This window comes from Corvus moneduloides, chromosome 4 (genome assembly GCF_009650955.1).
Source record: "Corvus moneduloides isolate bCorMon1 chromosome 4, bCorMon1.pri, whole genome shotgun sequence".
NCBI classification, from domain to species: domain Eukaryota; kingdom Metazoa; phylum Chordata; class Aves; order Passeriformes; family Corvidae; genus Corvus; species Corvus moneduloides.
Genome location: NC_045479.1, coordinates 7,747,828 through 7,771,005, shown reverse-complemented (window position 1 = coordinate 7,771,005; position 23,178 = coordinate 7,747,828). Strand labels below are relative to the sequence as shown.

At 44.9% G+C, this 23,178-nt stretch overlaps 1 long non-coding RNA gene across 4 annotated transcripts in view; it reads left to right on the top strand.

The window, feature by feature from the left end:
• Positions 1–23,178, top strand: part of LOC116443040 — a 66,459-nt gene that overhangs the window by 13,994 nt on the left and 29,287 nt on the right. The window lies entirely within an intron of this gene.

Genomic DNA, 23,178 nt, shown 5'->3' with positions numbered 1-23,178 from the left:
ATCTAAGGGGGACATTCTGAAAAAATCCCCACTTGGTTGCATTTTGTGACATTGGAGAAAGATTGGTGTGGTCCCTGGGGGAACAGTGACCAGGGAGATTAAATATTGTAATCAATGGTGGCCACTGTACAAACTAGACTCTGGAGAAAAGTGGCCACAAAATGGAACCTTGAATTACGATACATTGTTAGAGTTAACGCTATTTTAAGACGGCAACAGAAATGGCATAAGGTGACGTATGCTGGTATGTTTTTCACTTTGCAGAATCATCCAGAATGGCAGGAAGATTGTGGGTTGGATCCAATGCCCTCAGACCCTTTTGTGCTGGATCTTGAAAAAGAGAATCAAGGAAAACAGTTAAAATGTTGTTCTATATTCAGCAGAGGATAAATTTGTTATAAACATCTCCCTTATAAGGAGGGTGATTTAAATCTTAAGGTCAGTCCTAACTGCAGGTTGGATGGGGATACAGATAATCAGGCTGTTGAGACTGGTATTTTGAAGGAACTGGCACATAAAGAGGCAGGTTTAGCACATGTAGAAGAGAAGACAGGATAAAGAGGATGTATCAAGGACCAGAGGGTTTAGTCCAATTACAGGGCAACCTAGAGCTAAATACGGAGATGTGATAGTAGCTCCCCTCCATCAGGGGGTAGGTATGGATGGTCCAATCACAGTAAAATTTCTGTTTTCAATAACAGACCTTAATAATTGGAAGTCAGTGGCTGGCACCTACCAAGTTGACCCAGACAAAATGGCAAAAGCATTTTAAATGATGATTAAAACTCAGGATCTGGACTGGAAGGATATAGCTACTATGTTACAAATGTTGTTTGGTAGTACAGAAAGAGAGATGGGTGTTAAAACCAGTAGGAGGTTTGTGGAAGAGCTAATTTTGACTGGTAAATTTACAGGTACATTAGATATTAGTTTTCCCACTGTGGATTCTGAGTGTGACCCTAATGTGCCCATGTTTAGAGAGGGATTTTGGATACTATATGGAATTAGACATGCCATACCAAAGGCTATCAATATGTCCAAATTATTCCAAATTAAGCAGGATCATAAGGAATCACCTATTGAATTTTCAAATCTCTTAAAAGAAACGGCTCAAAAATATATTAATATCAATCCTGAAACAGGAAGGAAAAACTCAATTAGCCCGTATATTTGTGGCTCAATCCTCAGATAATATTAAAAGAAAACTACAAAAGGCTGAGGGACAAAATCACTATGATTTAGGGAAGCAGTTAGATGTTGCTTGGAGAGTTTATCAGAATAGAGAAAAACACCAAGAAACAACTAAACAAAAAATAGTTGCAGTTATGGAAGGAATCTCCAAAGGAATAGTGCTCCCGGGGGAAGAAAGGGGATGAGGGCATGGACAACCTATCTCAAGCTCCCCTGGGAGACTAGGTATTAATCAATATGCATATTGTAAGAAAGACAGGTGTTGGAAAAGCGACTGTCACAGTTGCAACATACAACTCTCATGGCCATCACTGATGATGACTGAGGGAGACCTGAGGATTCTTGCCTGGCAGAACCTCTGATTACAGCTAAACTGGAGAGTGAGGAGGTAAATGAGGAGGTAGAATTTTTAGTAGATACAGGAGGTATTTACTCTCTGCTAAATACAGTAAAAGGAAGTGTGAATGGTTTTATAACAATCATTGGTGCAAAAGGGAATCACAAAACTCGGCTTTTTTGAAGTCCATTGATTTTAAACTAGGAAAACAATGGGTGACTCACCCAATTCACCAAAGCCTCTACTTGGGAGAGATTTATTGGAAAAACTAAATGCTGAAATTAAATTTAGACATGGCAAAATACAGGTGATTATTCCAGAATCTAATTACATGGAATCCTCTATTTTTGCACTACAATCTCCGAAATTTGACATGATCTGTCTGCCAGTATCACTTGAGGATGCAGTGATTCCAATAGTTTGGGCTGGAGAGGTGCTCAGGCGTTCCAAAAGAGCAGAGCCTATAAGAATTAAATTGAAATTTGGAGTGGGACCAGTAAGGCAAAAGCAATACCCTTTGAAAATAGAAAGTTGTAAGGGGTTGTTACCCCTTGTGGAAAAATTGATAAAATATGGCCTATTGAAAGAATGTGAATCCAAATTTAATATCCCTATTTTGCCAGTTAAGAAGGCAACTGGAAAGGATTACTGGCTAGTAGAGGACCTTAGAGCCATAAATAAGATAGAAGATATACACCCAGTAGTAGCAAACCCTTATACCTTGCTAACAACCTAGAGTGAAAAATTAAAATGGCTCACAGTATTAGATTTGAAAGATGCCTTTTTCTGTATCCCTTTGAGTACTGGAAGTCAAGAGCTTTTTGCTTCGGAATGGGAAAATCCAAACACAGGGAGAAGAACACTTGGATGGTTCTGCCGCAGGGGTTTAAAAATAGCCCCACCATATTTGCAAACCAACTGGCAAAAGAATTGGAGAAATGGAAAAATCAGAACCCTATTGTAGTCTTGTTACAGTATGTACATAACATTCTGGTATCCACTGAAACTAAACAGCATTGTTGGGATCAGGCTGTGGCATTGTTGAGTTTTTTGGGACTAAGTGGATATAGAGTATCCAAAGACAAAGCACAAACAGTCCAGACCAGAGTAACCAGTGTGGAAATAAAAATCCTTCAAGGACAAAGGAGGCTGGGACAGGAACAAAAAGAAGCAATTTGCCAACTCCCACAGCCATGAATAGTAAGAGAGTTGCATGCGTTTCTCAGGATGGGGGGATGGTGTTGTCTGTGAATCAGCAGTTATGGGTTGCTATCTTGGGGTGACTTTATGACGTTGTATCCCCTATCGCTGCTCTATGCCCAGACATGATTCCTGTGCCTTTCTGTGTCTTTAAAACTAGGTGTGAGAGAAAGAAAAAAAAAAAAGCCAGACAAACTTTTCAAAGCAGTTTGTGTTCCAAGGTCACTCTATCTTTTCTGTGTGCTTCTGTGGCAGCAAGAGCAGAGGCAAGCACCTTCCTGCTTTTCCCGGCTCTTGGCTCCTTTTCTCAGGAGAGAGACAGAGAGTTAAACTCCTTTGCTTTTCAGCTAGTCTGCAAGCTAAGGCAAGAAAGTTTTTTTCCCCCGGGACTTTGGCATCCTCTTCTTCTTCTCTTCTGGACTTTCAACAATACCAGAACGAACTGGGAGACCCTGCACCAAGGCCCGGGGGCCCAAGCCAACCCAGCTCTGAAGAGGAGAAAGCCACACCCACAAAGGACTCTCAAATCTTCCCAGGTTTCTCTTCACAGCAAGAGGTTTTATTATTTAGCATTATTCTTTTCCCATTGTGCATTGTGTCTGTTAAATAAATAGCTTTTTTCCCCTTTCACTTTCCTCCGAGGAAAATATTTTTTTCCTGAACCTGGCGGGGGAGGGGGGGCTGTAGCCTGCCTTCTATCAGAGGATGTTCAAATTTGGACATTCCTCCAAATCTGTCTTGAACCGGGACAGTTGCTGATAAAGTCACTGTATGATCTCTTGAAAACAACTCAGAAGGACTTTATAGTCTGGACTGATGATTCATGGGCTGCCTTTTTCCAACTTAAGCAAGCCCTTATGCAGACCTGATGTGGGTTGACCCTGGCCAGATGCCAGGCACCCACCAAAGCCACTCTCTCACTTCCCTCCACAGCTGGACAGGAGAGAGAAAATGTAACAAAGGGTTCGTGAGTTGAGACAAGAATTGGGAGACAACACTCATCAAATACCATCATGGGCAAAACAGGCTCAAAATTAGAGATACAACTTAAATTTATTACTAACAAAATCAGAGCAGGCTAATGAGAAGTAAAATAAAACCTTAAAAACACCTTCCTCCCACTCCTCCATCCTTCCCAGCTTTACCTCCTACCCCAGCAGCACAAGGAGACAGGGAATGGGAGTTAAGGTCAGTTCATCACCCACTGTTTCTCCTGCTACTCAGGGAAAGGAGTCATCCCCTGCTGCACCGTGGGATCCCTCCCACAGGAGAGAGTTCTCCATGAACTTCTCCAATGTGAGTCCATCTCACAAGCAACAGATCTCTGCAAGCTGCTGCAATGTGAGTTCATCCTGTGGATGAAAGTCCCCTTCAAACTGCTGCAGCGTGGCTCACCCTACTGTGGGGTACAGTCTTTCAGGGACAGGCTGCTCCACCATGGGCCCCTCTCTCCCCAGGCCTCCCATAGGGTCACAGCCTCCTCAGGCATCCCCCTGCTCTGGCATGGGTCTCCTCTATGGGCTGCAGGTGGATCTCTGCATCTCTCATGGATCTCCATGGGCTGCAGGGGCACAGCTGCCTCACCATGGGCTGCACCATGGGCTGCAGAGGAATCCCAGTTTTGGTGCCTGGAACACCTCCTCCTCCTCCTTCACTAACCTTGGTGCCTGCAGAGTTGTTCCTCTCACATTCTCACCCCACTCTTCTCTGGCCACAATTACAACTGCACAATGACCTTTAGTTTTCCTTTCTTGTTAAATATGCTATCACAGAGTCGTTACCACCATTTCTAATTGGCCCAGCCTTGACCAGTGGCACGTCCATCTTTGGAGCTGCCAGGGATTGGCTCTGCCGGACATGGAGGAAGCTTCCAGCAGCTTCCCGCAGAAGCCATCCCTGTAACCCCCCCACTACCAAAACCAGGCCATGCAAACCCAAGAGACCCCGTGTGTCCGTTTGAACTATTTACCTATGAAAGGCGAAACATAGCACTGGGAGTGCTGTCATGGTTCCTTGGGGAGTAGAGGAAAGCTGTGGCCTACTTTTCAAAGCAACTAGATAATGTCAACCAAGGCTGGCCAGGTTGTCTGAGGGCAGTAGCAGCTACAATTCTCTTGATCCAAGAATCTTGAAAATTGACTTTGGGACAAAGCATTGTCATTTATGTACCACATGTGGTCCAGTTGATATTTAAGCAAAAAGGGGGCCACTGGCTATCTCCCAGCTGGATGCTAAAATACCAGGTAGTCTTTCTGGAGCAAAATAATGTGATGCTCTGTTGCAGCGGGGATTACTGCAACAAGCATATTTCAAACCAGGAGTCCCGTGGAAACGAAGTATATATGGACAGATTAGTGGTAGATGTTTCAGAGATGTTTATTTCTCCAGCCGCATGGCCGGGGCTCAGCTCAGGAACTCCGCAGTCACGGGACCCGAGGGTCCTTGGCGTTATCAGGGAACCCAAACCAACCAATGGGGAATGAATCTGAGCAGGGGCAGGGAAACCCCGTGTCTCCCCCCTCAGGGCCCCTCTCCCAGGGCTCCATGGCAGGGGGGAAGGGACCCCAACATCTCACCCGTTTTATTTTAATAAAAGGAGAATGAAAACAACTGGATAAACATAACAAGAACAGTTTCAAGACAAAACAAGCCACCCTCCTGAGTTTTTAAATGTCTAAACAGATTCTGTGGAACATCTTAGGGCTGACGCAAGGGAGACAGAACTCTCCGGGCATGTTTTGTGGGGAAACTGAGGCAGGAGAGGGTTTAATTTCTTCCCTCCCGCTTTTCATCCCCCCCTCGGCATCGGAGAGGAATTGTAGGGAAATGGAATTGTATAGGGAAGCCATGGGGTGAAAAACGGATTAGGAATAAACTGGGGATAGGGTAAACTTAGGAAAGGGTTCATATTGGTTATAGTATAAAAGGGGAAAATAGGCTGTGGGTAGGGAAATTGCTGGGATGGATATTGTTTATAATTTTGTGCATAACGGCTGCCTTTGACTGGAATACCCCCAGGCCCAGTAACATTTGCTGCTTGTAAACCCTTCTTTCCTTGCACTATATCAAACTGTGCAACTTCTCCATCTCCTACACTTTGCAGGTAATTTTTAGGGTTATTCCTTTTAATGGCAGTTCTATGGATGAATAGATCTTCCCCTGTATCATCTCGTGTTATAAACCCATAGTTGTTTTTGACATTGTACCATTTCACAGTTCCTGTAACTTTCGTGGCTACAACTGCTCCTATCACATGCTTGCGTGTTTGTCGTGGCTGCTGGTCCCGCGTGGCCGCCGCCTCGCCGACTCCGACGTCTCGGCCGGGTCCCCGCGTTGCGGCTGCTCCGCACCCTCCGAGCGGCGCAGCTCCGGTGCGTGTCTGGGCTCTGCGCGGCCCTGCGTTGCCATCGCCACTGGCTCCGTGCCCTGTGAGTGGTTCCGCTCCGCAAACTCCACGCTGCTTTGAGTGTGGCCCCGTTTCGGCTCGGCACTGCGCTGCGCGGCTTCTCGTGTCGCTGTGGAAACCGCCGCTTCTCCCTCTGCAGGGCTCTCCGAGCCGTGTGCTCAGAGCGGGCTGCCACGCCGATCTCCGGTTCCTGGCTGCTCGTGGCCCACGGCACCCGCGGCGCCTGCGGCATCGCTCCCTCACTCGCGGTCGCATGGCCAGGGACCCCGAGACAGGGATGGGGTCTGCAATAGGGCGCGCGCTCCCGAGGGGGCCGGGCGCATCCAGCGCAGGCACCTCCGCCGGCGTGTGCCACAGGGATGGTGGCCGCGCGGCCTCGGCCACGGGACTATGGCCCTCCTTTGCTTTAATGAGACCATATAAATGCTCCTGAATAGCTTCACTGACTACCATGGATCCACGCAAGGGTTCAATCACTAATACATGTTCTGTTTGATCTTTCATCTCCCGCAAGATCTCGTCCCAAAAACACCCCTGACAAGATCCAGGAGGTTCAATATCAAAAAGTAAGTCTCGAGAAATATAGGAGAAATTTTTGAAAAGCCAGTTGAAAAAAAGTTCTAGATCTCCCGGTTCCATTACTTTTTTGTTTTGTTGTTCAAGAATTCCTTTAACTTCTAGGTACATTTCTTTCTGTGGCTCAGAGAGCCCCATTTCCCACTATTCTTCCATAGTCCAGAGAGAATATCCAAACCAAGATGAGAAGAGAGAGGTCTAGAGTGGTTTTTTACTCACAAATTTCCTCAGGGATCGGTATCTTGCTCGCATTCCTCCACCAGTTTGTCGCAGCGGGGATTACTGCAACAAGCATATTTCAAACCAGGAGTCCTGTGGAAACGAAGTATATATGGACAGTTTTGTGGTAGATGTTTCAGAGATGTTTATTTCTCCAGCCGCATGGCCGGGGCTCAGCTCAGGAACTCCGCAGTCACGGGACCCGAGGGTCCTTGGCGTTATCAGGGAACCCAAACCAACCAATGGGAAACAAAGGTGACCAGGGGCAGGGAAACCCCGTGTCTCCCCCCCAGGGCCCCTCTCCCAGGGCTCCATGGCAGGGGGAAGGGACCCCAACAACGCTCAAAACAATTTCTATTGTTAACCTTGCTATGTTCTTATCTGCCCAACAAGTAGAAGGAAGCCCAGATCATGATTGCTTACAGACTATAGAAGAAGTGTATTCCAACAGACCTAACTTAGGAGACAGCGCCTTGGAAAGACCTGATTGGGAATTGTTTACTGCTGGGAGCAGCTTTGTCTGAAATGAAAAATGGCTCTCTGGATATGCAGTGACTACACACCATGAGGTAATCGAATTGGGGGCATTCCCCTCTGATGTTTCAGCTCAGAAAGCAGAACTAATTCCACTCACTCCAGCTTTGGAATTGAGTAAAGCAAAATGAGTTAACTTTGGACTGATTCAAATTTTTTTTTTTTGAGTGGTACATGCATATGGGGCCATCTGGAAAGAAAGAGGCCTTTCGATATCTCAAGGCACATCAAAATGGATCAAAAATGGAAAACAAATCTTGACTTTACTTGAAAGTATCCAGAAACCAGCAGAAGTTGCCATCGTGCATTGCTGAGCACACCAAGTGGGTAAGACCAAACTGGAATTGGGGAATCATTTAGCCAATAAGACTAATTGGGGAATCATTTAGCAAAGAGGCTGCAGAAAAAGGCATGTTAAAAAACAATTTTATCTTTGATAACCCTGCTAGAGATACCTCTCCCAGTAGAAAAAAATAGAGTGTAGTGCTAGGAACTGTCAATTAATTGAAACCTTAGAAGCAAGATCTTATCCATGAGGCTGGGCAGTTTCCCTAACAGGGCAAATAGTAGTCCTAGAACCAATCTTGTGTGAAGTAGTGGAACATGAACACAAAGCCAAGTGTATATTGGAGTACTGAAAAACTTTTGAAACATTTGCAAAAATCTATTGTTGGGTCTTAAATGGCTCAGATTGTACAATCAAGAATCCAACAATGTATAGTTTGTTAAAGGAACAACCCAAACAAAGCTAATAAAATAGGGCTAGGGCTAGGGCCATAAAATCTGGAAATGTTCCAGGTGAATATTGGCAGATTGATTTTACTGGAAGGGCAGTATAAATACCTCCTAGTTCTGGTGGATACCTTTTCTGGGTGGCCAGAAGCCTTCCCTTGTCACACCAATCAGGCTAGGGAAGTGACTAAAATACTGTTGGATCAAATAATACCTAGATTCAAGGTATACCTTTGGGAATGTCGTAAGACAGATGTTCTCACTTTGTTGCAGAAGTGGTACAACAGGTTAGGAAAGCCTTGAGAATAGCTTGGGATGTTCCTACGCTTTAGAGGCCCGAAGCTAGAGGCAAAGTAGAGCAAATGAATCATACAATCAAATTGCAATTGGGTAAAATATGTCAGGACACCTTCTTGACATGGCTCCAAGTTTTACCTGTTACTCCAAATTAGAATTCACCGGTGGGGCACCAGCAAAATAAGCCTCTATGAGCTGCTATATGGTCGACCCTACCAAGTACCACACATTCCAGGAAACACACATGTAAAAGGAGGGATCAATTTGAATAATTACCTCGTGTTTCTTAGTAAAATCTTACAGGATTTGTAGCTAGCAGTGGTGATTTCCAGACTGATGGGATTGGACACACCAGTACAGAATTTCCAACGAGGAGACTAAGTCTACTTGAAAGACTGGGGAACCACTCTGCTCCAGCCAGAAGGGACCTTCCTAAGTCCCATTGATAACTTTGAAACTGGTTGGAGTAAAATAATGGATACATTATTCCAAAATTAAAAAGGATCAAAGCCCCTTGGGTAATTGAACAGTTGTCTGAGAACAAGATGCTTAAGTCTTGTTTTGCTGTCCTGACAATAGTCAGTTCAGCCTTGACTTGGGAGCAAAACTTTCATCTACTTTTATTACAAAATGTGATCCAAGTGTTGCACAGAAATGATTGTTGGGTGTGCACCCATTTAGCTGAAAACATGATGAAGCCATTAACCATTAATGCAATTCCATTTTCGTGAGAAATTAATACTATTTACTGGGTGAACACTCCTTTTGCCAAGAAGAAGACATACCAGTTAGTGTGCAAGTACCTACCAACTTCTCTTATGGTCACATATGTGTGCAAAGATGTAACTGTCCTAAAGGAACAAGAGAACTAGATTGAACTAATGAATGAAATGACACACAATATATGCAAACACTTAATATTGGAAAAGTAAATCATCCTTGGTCAGTACCAAATGGAACAGGGTGATATTGGATAATAAAGCCCATAAAGGGTTGTCCCTAGGCTGGAAAGGCATTTATACTTTAGGAGCCTTAGTCCCTAACATAACAATAATTGGTAAATGTTGTAATGCTAAGTTTAGTTTAGCAAGCTGCAGCTTCCCCTGAGAACTCAGCGGAGCTGCTAGGGCAGTGCGACCATTTTCCCCCTCCTGTAGTCCATTTCGAACAGCTCCACAGTTTTGCTCCAGCTAGCTATCAGCTTTACAACACAGTGATGGCAAAGGAGGCGAGAAGGGTCTCTCCATAAGGGTTTAAGAGGATCTTTAATCTTACATCTTGTCCCAGCAATCCCCAGAGGCAGAGAGACCTCATGATCCAGGTGCAGGGGCTTTTTCTCAGGGGCTCAGGGACGGTACATGGGCAGAGTTGGAGTACAGGAACCAATAGGGAGAGCCTGAGGGAGTGGCCAGGGCTAGGAGCAAGGGAAAGCGGGGGGGAAATATGGGATCAGAAAAGCAGTGGGTAAACAGATCACCACAGATAAAGACCTGAGGACTTCGGATGAGAAACTATTTGGGGCATACAAAATGAACTTTGAAGGCTATAGCTGTGACCAGCTAAATTTCATGATTTTATAAGATGGTTTTTACCCTGGCTAGGAGTAAGTAAATTAGAAAAGACAATAGCAAACATTTCTGCTACCATAGTGTCTTGGTTTTGAAAGACAGGTGTCTGCTAAGGAAGGCAGAAGCCTCCCTTGAAGTGGCAGATGTAACTCCTTTCCCTCCGAGTTATTATAATTTTGAAATCAAGGGCTTTTAAGCAAAGATGTGGGAAATAGGAATAACAGTTCTTTACTATTATATGTATGTATATAACCAGTCAAACAAACAACAATAACTATGGCAGTAACAGCAAACAGAACCACAAACCCAGTCCCAGCCTTCTCGGCTGTCGGGCCCTTTCCCCTCGGGTGCAGTTCCGCTCGCAGCCGGCAGGGGCGCTGGCGGCTCCCGGTGAGCAGGGCAGGTGCGATGGTTTCCCCGCGACTGCAGGGGGCGCTCCGGAGCGACCTCGGGGAGCACGCGGCACCGGTGGCCTGGGGTCCCGGGGAAGGATGGAACAAGGGCTTCACAAACCCCCAGACAGCTGGCCCTCGTGTCCGGCTGGAGCTTCGGGAACAGCAGGCTGGAATGGCAGGCTGGAACGGCAGGCTGGAGCAGCAGGCTGGAGCGGCAGGGATGAGCACAAATCCCAGGAGGACAACGAGATGTATCCAAACGGAGAACGTCCCGGAGGTCTAGGCAGGCAGGGTGAGCACGGCTACAACACAGTGAAGGCTCGAAGCAACAGCGGGGCAGGGCAGCCACAGCCCAGCCTCCAGCGGGGCAGGGAGGGTGGCTTTGGGATCCTGGTGTTGTTTCCAGCAGAAAGAAAAGTAGCCGAAGCAACTCGGACGCAGAGAGTGAACTGACCCCACACCCAGGTGAAACAAAAGACTAGCCAGGCACACCCCACCCTCAGTGGGTAGCTCTTTGTTTTCTTAAGTATCCAACGATCAGCGATTTGTTCCCTTAGCAACATGTATAGGGGGGGAAAAATTCCTTTAACAGAAAAAAAAACTAGGACTAAACTAAAACCCCAACACATAGAATATATAGAAAATCGTACAATAGATGCCATTACTGTTGTGAGACAGTTGGCGATGAAAGAGACGGGGCAGATTGCTTGGATGCAATACGCCAATTTTATTGATACAGAGCTGAGTATTTATACCTTTTCAGCAGTTACTAAAAATAAATTCTTATATAAGCAGCAATCACTATAACAACCATATCTATGTTTCTTAATAACATTGCAAAACTAAAAGCTAGCACTAACTATCACAGGTACATACCAAGCATGCCTTTCTTCTATGCTGACTATTTCGTTATAGGCTGTACTGCCTGCCACAGTTTGCGGCCTAGCAGCATTAGCGCGTCTACTTCTGACATGAGTTTAGCAGTGCTCTCACTTCTTCTTTCTAGCTGTATCTCCACAATTACTGTGTTGGAGGAAGAAGTCAAGAGCTTGTCGCAAGTTATTTTACAAAACTGAATGGCACTAGACCTTCTTTTAGCATCACAAGAAGGAGTATGCATGGTCAGTAACACCAGTTGCTGTGTATACGTTGATCAAAGTGGTAGAGTGTCTACAGATGCCCAGGAAATCTGAATCCAATTTTTACAACACACAGCTCAAGACTACACCTTCTAGGGATTTGAAGAAATCTGGAGCAAACTTAGTTCATGGTTACCCACACGGACTTGGTTAAAACATCTGTTTACAATCATTACCATCATAATTGCTGTATGTACTTTAGCTTGCATCATGATTCAGTGTTATAGCTGTTGTAATGCCTTACACAATAAAATGAAATAAAGATGTCAAGAGACTGGTTCCCATAAGGAACTTAGTCTTAAGAAAAAGGAGGATAAAAACTGTTCACCCAACACTTGGGCACTCAATTGGAGGAACAATCCTCCAAGTGACCAGTGCGCTGCAATAAAGAAGGCCTGCTTTCTAATACTCAAAATTGTGTTAGAAAGTTTCTATCCAGCTGATTTTGGTATCATGTAGATGGCCATACTCTGGAAAGCAGTTTGCAGATACAGCTGCTTCTCTACCAGTCCATTTTCCTCAACTGTCTCCAGGATTTAGAGACCTTTTTGTTACCAAAAATTTGGTAAAATAAAACACTCCTTAACACCAATGTAGCATTAGGAAGCAGGCATTCTTTACTCGGCCAGATGCACGGTTTTGGGAGAAGCTACATTGGTGTTAAGGAGGTTTTATTTTACCAAATTTATGGTAAGAGTTTTGGCAACCCAGATGGGATAGACTCCTGAATTTCAATGGATCTGAGGGATCGCAGGACCTCCAGCCAGTGCCAAGGGATTCTTGGGGAGAACTTCGATCCTTGGTACAAGGAAATTGGAGCAAGAGCCCTGGTAAGATAAAGGCATTCTTTACTTTAAAGGTGTTAACTGTTAACCTACCTGTAAAGTGCAGCAAAAGGTACACAGGGTTTGGTTTAAAGGTACCTAAGGTGGGAAAAGGGAAGGGTTAGAGTCCCTTCAAAAAGGGAAGGGTTAGAGTCCCTTCCCAGGAGCTCCTCTACGGTAATTTGTTATAATGGGAAACGAAACCTCAAAAGGGGTATCACAGGTGTCATGTCTGGGATGTATCTTGAAACACTGGAAACAAATTGGGGGTTATCCTCTCACACGTGAAAAACTTACACAATTTTGTAATCAATTCTGGCTGCTTTACATGCTGGAAGATCAAGAGAAGTGGCCTAAGGATGGAACCTTACAGTATAACACCATACTGCAATTAATGTTGTTTTGTAGAAGGGAAAATAAGTGGGATGAAGTTTCTTATGCACTTGAAAAGGAAAAGAAAGGCAAACGGTTGAAAGAGGTGTTGTTTTCTGTGCAGCATAGGACAGAGATGCTTAAAGTGCGGGCAAGAGGAGGGGGATTTAGGACTGATGGTTGCTCTGTGGCAAAGAATTGGGGGGGGTGAATGATGTACCTGAGAATACGGTTAGACACATGAGTAAGTCATAGGAAAGTGGACTGGAACAGAGAAACACTTTAGGGGATCGGAGGATTTTGGTCTGATTGTGGGACGCACTAGAAGGCAGCAAAGAGATGTTGGGGGAGAAGTTGGGGAAGTTCTGATGGTGTGCCTCTGGCAGGTAGTCGGGAATTATGGTCTGGTAATCCTGGTTTTAATAGTGGATTTAATGTCATGGAGAAAGGTGACAGGAGTTTATAGGGAAAATCCGGACAGAGTTGCTAAAGTATTTGAAACCGTAATTAGGACTCAGGACTCAGAAACAATTGGTTAATTATTATAATAATTGGTGACTAAAGTATACTTTAGTAATTTGTATTAATTAGCTGCTGAAGTATATCTGGCAATTTCTTTGTGATATTTAGTGGCTAAAATGTATTTGGCAGTTTGCGTTGTGATAGGCGGTAGCTGAAGTGTATTTGGCAATTTGTAAAGGAAGAGGACATTGGAAAAGGGAGTGTCCCCAAGCCAGGGGAAGTCAGACAAAGAACCTAAACCAGGCTATTCAAGCCATCAAACTCAAGACCTTAAGTGAAAATGAAAAACACCCCTGAAGGAAACAGAGGAATCATCTTTATCTGAGCCTTGGTTACATTATTGCTGGGAATGAAAAGGTAAATTTTTTAATTGCTACAAGAACAACTTATTCAGTACTGAATACGTGCAGAGGAAAATTAAGCTCAGAACCTGTAAGCATTGTGGGTGTGACAAAGAAGAAAGAGAATGGGCCTTTTTTTACAACTATTACTATTTAAATTAATAAAACTGTGGGGGAAACACCAATTTGTATATGCCCAAATGCTCAATCCCCTTGTTGGGGAGAGATTTATTGGGAAAATTGATTCAAATAACTTTTTAAGATGGGGAAATACAAATTCAAACACCAGAATCAAAAGCCATCGAGGCAAAGACTTTATATTACAGGAATCAGAAGAGTTGGAAGAAATCCCAGAGGGAGCAAAGAATGCTGTAACCCTGTTGGTATGGGTGACTGAAATGCCTGGATGATCAAAGGTGGCCAGACCAGTGAGGATTACTCTCAAACCTGAAGCCAGACCAGTAAAGCAAAACCAATATTCTATTAACTGTGAGGCAAAGAAAAAGTTAGAAAAACTAGTAAAAACTTATAAATAAATTTTTTAACATATGGGTTATTGAAAGAATGTGAATCAGAGTATGACATACCAGTATTACCAGTTACAGATTAGTACAAGATTTAAGGGCCATTAATAAAAAGTACCTGATATTCATCCAGTAGTAGCTAATCTGTACATACTCTTGACAGCACATAAAAGGGAATACAAATGGTTCATGGTGCTCGATCTTAAGGATGCCTTTTTCTGTAATACCTCTTGACTCAGATAATTTTTAAGAAACTGTTTGCTTTTCAGTGGGGAAACTTAAACACTGGGTGAAAGGTGCAGCTAACAAGCTAACATGAATTGTGAAAGCAAAACAAAAATTAAAAAAAAAAATGGAAAGTATTCTGACAGCAATCAAGACTGAAAATAATTGCCTCAGTGCTACTGTAAGTCTGTTACATTTCTTAGAACAATCTAAATACAGGAGGTCAAAGAAAATGGCACAAATAGGCAAAGAAGCAGTAATATAGTCTAGTTTTGAGATCTCTCAGGAAAGAAGCTTGTGAAGCAGCTGAGAAGAAGCCATTTCCAGACTCCGGAGCCAAGGACTACAACATGCCATAGATTTGGCCAGATGGTGTCAGTTATGGATCACCAGTTATGGGATACTGGCGAAAACCCTTGCATGGCCCTCCACCGAAAATTCTTGGTATGGACTCCTGAGAGTCAGAGGACCTTTGAAGCCCTAAAAGAACCTTAATGACAACCCCTGCACTGGATCTCTCACACTCAAATCAAACCATTTGAGTTATTTGTGCATGAAAGGATGCACCTGGCCCTAGAAGTACTGGACAGTGTTTGGGGTCATGGAAGTATCCTATCCAAACTATCGGACAATACAAGTGAAGAATGACCTGAATACCTGAGAGCAGTGGTAGCTGCAGAGAAACACAAAAGCTGGTATGTACCCCGTATGGTAATGAATGGTTTGGAACAGAAAAAACATTGGATATTGCCAGCAGGATGCTGAAATAGCAGGTTGCTCAATTGGAGCAGGACAATGTTGAACTTAAGGTAAGGACTAATTTAAACCCCAGCTGTGTTTCTCCATGCTTCAGAAGCCCGGAGACCTTTGTGCCATGACTGCCTGGTAACCATGGAACAAGTGTGTTCTGGCAGACTGGATCTCAAGAGCAATCCTATTCAGGACCCGGAAATGGACCTGCATACTAATGGGAGCAGCATGTTATGGGCAGCTGGGTATGCAGGGGGAGCCTCGACGCAGGCTATAAGCCCAGGCTTTACCTTTTAATACATTGTCCTAGGTTACAATGTAAGATGTAACCAAAAGCATGCATTCTATTATCATCTTCACAAGCTGTTAAAGCAGGTGAGGCAGTGTTTGTTATCTCCTACCATGACTCATCCCTGATAACTCCCTCTGGGAGCTATCTCTGTTTAATGGGCAATCAAGGACCCACCACATGACTCATAGAATTACATCAACCCATTGTGAGATGCTCCACTCAGGGGGAGGAGCCAAGCATTCCCACCTGGATATAGTCTGGGGTTTGGAACAGCATGAGCAGCCCTTACCTATGGCACTCCCAAAGGACAAGAGCTATCACTGGACCTTCAGGTGATGACCACACCCTTTTCTACAGGATCACTGCTTCAATAGGACCACTTTATCTGGACTGCTACCACCACCCTGACTAACAGGGTGTCAGGCTGTATCCCGACTCTGTCAGTGTTCTTGTACTATTGCATTTATTTTAATTTTCCTATTAAATCATAATTCTGACTTGTGATCTCCCACTGGTTTGTTTTCAAACTAGTACAGACATCGGCACAAAAAGCAGCATGAATGACCTCACACCGAGTGCTAGAAATCATTGAAGGAAAGAAAGTACACACCAATGAAACGATGTGGAAGGAAAGAGGATTGTTACCGGCACAGAGGTCTCCTATGAAGTACAAAGAAGAAATTAGTCATCTGCTACAAAGTGTGCAAAAACTGAAAAAGGTGGCTATGATGCCCTTGTAAAGCCCATCAGTTTGGAGACTCCCCAGTTAATACAAGGAATCAGTCAGCTGACAAAACGAAGAGGTTGCTGAAAAAAGTATCCTTGCACTAACACCTAATAAAAAGTTGAATGTCCTAGAACAGAAGCCGAATCACGACAGGCAGTTAGCCCCATCGTTGGAAACTACAGAAAATCCCAGCAGGTGATTGGTAAGCTCATGTGGGCAGATAATTGTACCTCCAAATTAATATATAAGATAATAAAATTAAAACATAAGGAAACACATTAAGAAATAGAGAATATGGTAACTAGTTTACAAAGGAATATGGTAAGCATAAAAATAACAGAAATTAATAGATCAGTTATTGAAAAATAAATAATTTGTTTTTCAAAATAATCTCAAGGGAGGAAGAAGGCCACCTCCAGGACTAGTAAAACAGAAGAATTCACCAGGTAATTATTAGCAAATTGATTTTACAGAACTGCCCAGGCAGAATGGCAGGCTAGTACATTTTGGTATTCTGGTACTTTTCTGAATAGCCAGAAACCTTCCAATGTCACACCCACAAGGCAAAGGAAGCCTCAAACTTTTGCTGAAATTTATATAATAGTACTAAAATTAATTAAGTTTTAAAAAGTACATTGTTATCAACAAATCATTGGCATTAGACTTACATGTACATCCTTTACAACCAAAAGATACCATGGGCACCAAAACCTAGAATTTTGGACCAATCCAGGAGAAGGGAAAGGGATGATGGTATCAAGTCCCCATGTAATGTACATTGTACTCAAGGTGGAAGGAATTGAGGAACCTGAGTTCATCACAAGTGGGTAAAACCAGCAACACATAAAAGCAGAAACAAGGCTGACTAACACCATGGAGTTTTTAAGTATATATATAAATCCTATCGTTTTAAGTAAAGGATATAATTTTCTAGAGGAATATTATTTATTGGATCTAGATGAAAATTATAATTAATTGCATATTTATAGTAATAATAGAACCTGTATTCTTAATTTCTAGGAAAGGTATTGTAGTCTTGAAGTTAGTGCAAGATTTTGAAAGATTAAAGAATATAACTTCTATAATGAGTTTGTTTGCCAGCACCAACTTCTGCAGAAAATCTAGTTCCATGGGGAACTTTAGTCAACAATTTGACAAAAATTTGGAACACATGTGGGGCCTTAAAAAACAGATTAGCTTTAGACCGATTACTGTTACATGACTGTGGAGTATGTGGCTACTTGTATTTAAACAACGTTTGTTGTGTGCATATTCCAAATGTGACTGCTAAGCTGAATGATCAAATAGGACAGGATTAGAAAGTAACTAGTTAAATTAAATATTTAAAGAATTTGGATTTTCTCTGACTGGTTGGTTGGCCTCACTTTTGCAAAGTATAATCGTAATCATAGTAATAATTGTGATTATGCTACCTGCCTTAAAAATGTATATGATATTACTAAAAAAAAACCAGGTGAGGCTTATGAAGGCTTGAAAAGAACAAAAGCTTCACAAGCCTCAAAGGAGGGGATGTTACCAGATGATAAATTGTCTGGTGAACTAACACAATGTTTGTTCTCCAAAACTACTGGCCTATGGAAATCGCACAATGCCCATTGTGTAAGAAGGAGAACTGGAAGTTCACCAGCGAGTGTTCTGCCAACTCATTCAGGTCAACTGGTGTCAGAAACTGAAAGAGTTCATGCCTCAAACATTGATATAAAGGAGTTTTGCCCATTATAACAAAAACTGTATAAGAAGCTACAACAAAAGAAACCTTCCTGAAGATGCCTGACTAGAACTTTGGACTGTAAGTTATGCCGCCTAGATAATGCTATTTTTCAGTTATTCCAGCCTAGGTGTTGGGGTTCCTATCCCCTGCTGTGGGGTCCAGGGGGAGGGGACCCTGGGGTAGAGGCACGGGGTTTCCCTACTCCCTGGTGAATCCCGTTCCCCATTGGTTGTTTTGTGTTCCCCTGCACGGGACGGGCTGGTCCCAAGATTAGCAGTTCTTGGGCAGAACGCCAGCCATGCAGCTGGAGAATAAAGATCTCTAAAACATCTATCAAGAATCAGTCCCTATTTCTTTCCATGGGCCTCGCTGTCTATACATGTTGCAGATATCCCTGCTGCAACAATGGCGGAGAACGTGGGCATGACGATCCCTTGGAGACAGCGCCTGTGAAATAACCAAAATTCTGAAGATCCCCGAAAATTCATGAGTAAAAACCACTCTGTATCTCTCTCTTCTCGCCTTAGTTTGGCTGTTCTCTCTGGACTATGGAGGAATCATGGGAAATGTGGCTTTCTATGCCACAGAAGGAAATGTATCTGGAAGTTAAAGAAATCCTAGCACAGCAAAACAGGAAACTTGCTCTGGGAGATCTAGAACAATTTTTTGACTGGCTTTTCAAAAATTTCTTTTATATTTCTCGAGACTTACTTTTTGATATTGATCCTCCTGGAATTGGTAACTGGAATTTTTGGTTTGAGATCTTGGGTGAGATAAAGGCTCAATCAGAACATGGACTAGTGATAGAACTTATCCTTGCATCTTTTGTAATCAGTGAAGCTCTTCAGGAGCATTTGCATGGTCCCATTACCTCTGTGGCGGAAGATGACTGTCATCACGTCTGAAAGCACGCGGCAGCCATCCCAGGGGCGCGTGACTGCAGCTGCGGGATCTCCCCTGCCGGTGCCAGTGGAGGTGCCTGCGCTGGATGCGCCCGGCCCCCTTGGGAGCGCGCGCCTTATCGTGGACCCCATCCCTGTCTCAGGGTCCCCAGCCACACAACCGCGAGGGAGTGACGCTGCAGGCGCCATGGGTGCCGTGGGCCACGTGCAGCAGAGAGGCAACCCCCACAAGCAGCCAAGAACCGGGGGTCAGTGTGGAAACCCGCTCCAAGCACACGGCTCGGAGAGCCTTGTAGAGCAAGAAGCGGCAGTTTCCACAGCGACATGAGAAGCCGTGCAGCACAGCGCCGAGCTGAAGCAGCGCCGCTCAGAGGGCGCGGAGCAGCAGCAATGCAGGGGCCAGACCGAGACATTGGAGTCAGCGAGGCAGTGGCTGCGCAGGACCAGCAGCCACGACACAGAAGCAAGCACGTAATAGGAGAAGTTCTAGCAATGAAAATCACAGGAATTGTGAAATGGTACAATGTCAAAAACAACTATGGATTTATAACACGAGATGATACAGGGGAAGATTTATTCATCCATAGAACTGCCATTAAAAGGAATAACCCTGAAAAATACCTCCACAGTGCAGGAGATTGAGAAGTTGTACAATTTGACATAGTGCAAGGAAGAAAAGGCCCACAGGTGGCCCACGTAACAGGGCCTGGGGGTATTCCAGTCAAAGGCAGCCGTTATGCACAAAATTATAAACAATATCCATCCCAGCCACTTCCCTCCCTGCAGCCTACTTTCCCCTTTTACCCTATACCCAATATGAACCCTTTCCTAAGTTTACCCCCTCCCCAATTTATTCCTAATCTGTTTTTCTCCCCATGGCTTCCCTATACAATTCCCTTTCCCCACAACTCCTCTCCGATACCGAGGGGGGGATGAAAAAGGGGAGGGAAGAAATTAACTACTGTTGTTTAGAGTTCCAACAGGTACAAATAGAAGAAACCTTCTCCTGCCTCAGTTTCCCCACAAAGCATGCTCAGAGAGTCCTGTCTCCCTTCTGCCAACCCTAAGATGCTCCAGAGAAAAAATCTGTTTGGACATTTAGAGACTCAGGAGGGTGGCTTGTTTTCTTTTGAAACTGTTCTTGTTATCTTATGTTTGTCCAGTTGTTTTCAATGTTCAATTTTAAACCTCTTTTAGTTAAAACAAAAAGGTGAATTGTTGGGGTTCCTACCCCCTGCCGTGGGGTCCAGGGGAGGGGACTCTGGGGTAGAGGCACGGGGTTTCTCTACTCCCTGGTGCATCCCGTTCCCCACTGGTTGTTTTGTGTTCCCCTGCATGGGGAAGGACCCAGCTGGTCCCGTGATTAGCAGCTCTTCGGCAGGACGCCGGCCATGCGGCTGGAGAATAAAGATCTCTAAAACATCTATCAAGAATTGATCCCTGCTTCTTTCCATGGGCCTCGCTGTCAATACATGTTGCAGAAATCCCCGCTGCAACACCTAGGGAAAAAGAAACAAGGCTGAGGGAGAGGAATGCATCCACAAGAAAGCCAAGCGCAGCAGAGATTCTTCCCTGGCTGAATTTGGGGTGGGGGAGACCACAGCCCACAGAAACCAGGTTTACTCCCCCTGAAACAAGGAGGGAAGGAGGTTTCAGGTGTAACCTCTGGTCAAAGGCAGTGAACACCCATCCTCCCTAACACAAACTGGCCCAGCTGTGGAACCCCCAGCCCCACAGGCCACATCCACAGGACATTCACATGAGAGGCAGCTGAGGGGGTGTCATAATCCCTCAAAGACCCCCCAAAGTGCCCCCCAGAGTCATTCCTGAAGCCTTGCTTGTGATGCAACAAACCCAGAGTCTGTTGAAAGAGACAATGGCAAACTCTCCCGCTCCAGGGAGGTGCCTGGGTTTTCCTACCTAGCCTGAGCGTATATTAACCCATTGGATTCTGTGCTTTTTGGGGGGACCTTCACCACCAGCTGGAGAGAATCAACGGAACATCATTGGGATCCATGGACTGGTGATATTTTCCGTATTCCGTCTCTGTCACTCTCTTTTTGTCCCCCCCATCTATTTTCTATTTCTTTTTCTTCTTTCCTCTCTCTTTTCTGTCTCTCTCATATTTACTATCAAATAAAACCCATAGTATTGAAATTGTCATGTGGTCTCATTTGCACCTTAATTTGGGCAGAGACCTTTCTAAGAACTTTAATAACTGGATCATGACAACTGGAACTTTGGGGTCCACAACCACCAGAGACCACCAGAGAGACCCCCAGGACAGAAGAATGCATGTGTGAAGGGAAGGAGAAATATGTTAATGGTTTCAGGGAAATGATTATTGTATGTATGTTTAGTCCGGGACAATCAATGAATATGTATGCAAAATACCGTATACAAAGACAAACTTTCCTGTACTCAGGATGCATGGCTTTAGGAGCAGCTATGCCCCCGTGCATCCGGCCAAATAAAGAATGCCTGCTTCTTAATGCTACATTGGTGTTAAAGAGTTTTTTATTTTACCGAGTTTTTGGTAATACTTTTATTTCTTCACATCATGATGAGGAATTTGAATGTGCATGGACATTTGGTTCTGCTCTGTCTGCCCCCACTTCCATTTTGTTTGTGCTAAAAGCCCTAATCTGGTCAAACTAGGGAGGGAGGACAAAGATGAATTAGCACATGACATCTACTGCCTCCCTCTCCTATGCCAGAAATGGGAGGAGCAGCTGAAGGCAGACTGCCCTCCCTTTCCTCTTCCCTACTCTTCTTTCCACACGGGCAGCAAGTCACCACTGCCGTAAGTAGGCATCTACCTTGAAGGCATCTGCCTGGAAGCTCTTATATTTTGTATTTGTATTGAGTTTGCATAGCCAGGTCTTGGTAGTAGGTGAGCTACAGGGACAGCTTCTGTGAGCAGCTGCTAGAAGCTTCCCCCCCCTCTGACAAAGCCAAGGCCAGGTGGCTCCAGGACAGACCTGCTGTTACGCTCCGAATTAACACGGAAGACCAAAAGAAACTAAGCCCCTGTGAATAAAACAGATCAAACCCAGAAAGGTTTGAAATATATCCAAAAAACATGATCAAAACCAAATGAGGTTAGATGTTGGTGCCAAAAAAATTGATATATTTTATTTAATAGTAAAAGAGGCAAAGAGAAAGAGAAGAGAAAAGAAAAAAGAAAACAGAACCACAAACCCAGTGACAGCCCTCTCTCAGCCGCAGGCCCTTTCCCCTCGGGTGCAGTTCCGCTCACAGCCGGCAGGGGCGCTGGTGGCTCCCGGCCGGGCAGGGCCGGTGCGGTGGTTCCCCCGCGGCTGCAGGGGCGCTCCGGAGCGAGTTCAGTTGTGTCTCCCTCACGTGGTAATGGCGGGCGGGCTGGGTGGTGACAATGGGCTGCAGCAGGAACCTTGGAGCGGTGGCTGGGATGGCAGGGACGAGCAAATGAAATGTATCAGAAACTCCACAGCTGTAGCAGGAGCCGCGGGGTGTCCCGGCAGGCAGGGGGTGTGGGGTTACCGTGTAGCAAAAAACCTGGAGCAGTGGCAGAGGAGCGGTGGGGCCGGGCAGCAGCAGCCTGGCTCCCGAGCACGGCCGGGAAAGGCTCCCTCGGAGGGGGTCGGGGCCCCAGGTTGTCCCCTGAAAAAAAAAGAGAAGAGAAGAGAAGAGAAGAGAAGAGAAGAGAAGAGAAGAGAAGAGAAGAGAAGAGAAGAGAAGAGAAGAGAAGAGAAGAGAAGAGAAGAGAAGAGAAGAGAAGAGAAGAGAAGAGAAGAGAAGAGAAGAGAAGAGAAGAGAAGAGAAGAGAAAAAAATGTGTGCGTGGGTGGGGGAACAGGGAGAGAGTGACAGGGGTTAAGTAGAAACATATCACCCTTCCAAGGGTCCCAACGACATCTCATGACTCCCCTCCACCTGGTCTTCTTGGTGGTGAGGGTCCCCCACCACCTGCTGCTGGAAAGTATAGAGTCCAGTGGATTCTGTAGTTTGGGCCAGGTGGGAAGGCCCACGTGCCTCCCCTGGCGAGGGCAAGTTTGACACTGTCCGTTGCAACACTGTGGATGTGTTGCATCACATGTAGTGCCCTGGTGCAGAGTCTGGGGACCCATTTGGGGGGGCCTTTGATGGGCCATGACATTCCCTCTGCTGTGCTTCATGTGCATGCGGCTTTTCCTGGGGTGAAGGGGCCCCACAGCTGAGCTCTTCTGCACAGTGGAGGATGGGTGTTAACTGCCTCTCACCAGTGGCTTTTTTACTACACACCCAAAACCTCTTCTCCTCCCTCCACCCTTTGATGTGAGGGTCTGTGCAAGCCTGGCATCTGATAGCCCTGGGGCTGTGGTCTCCACCCCAAAGGTGCTAAGTTTGATCCCT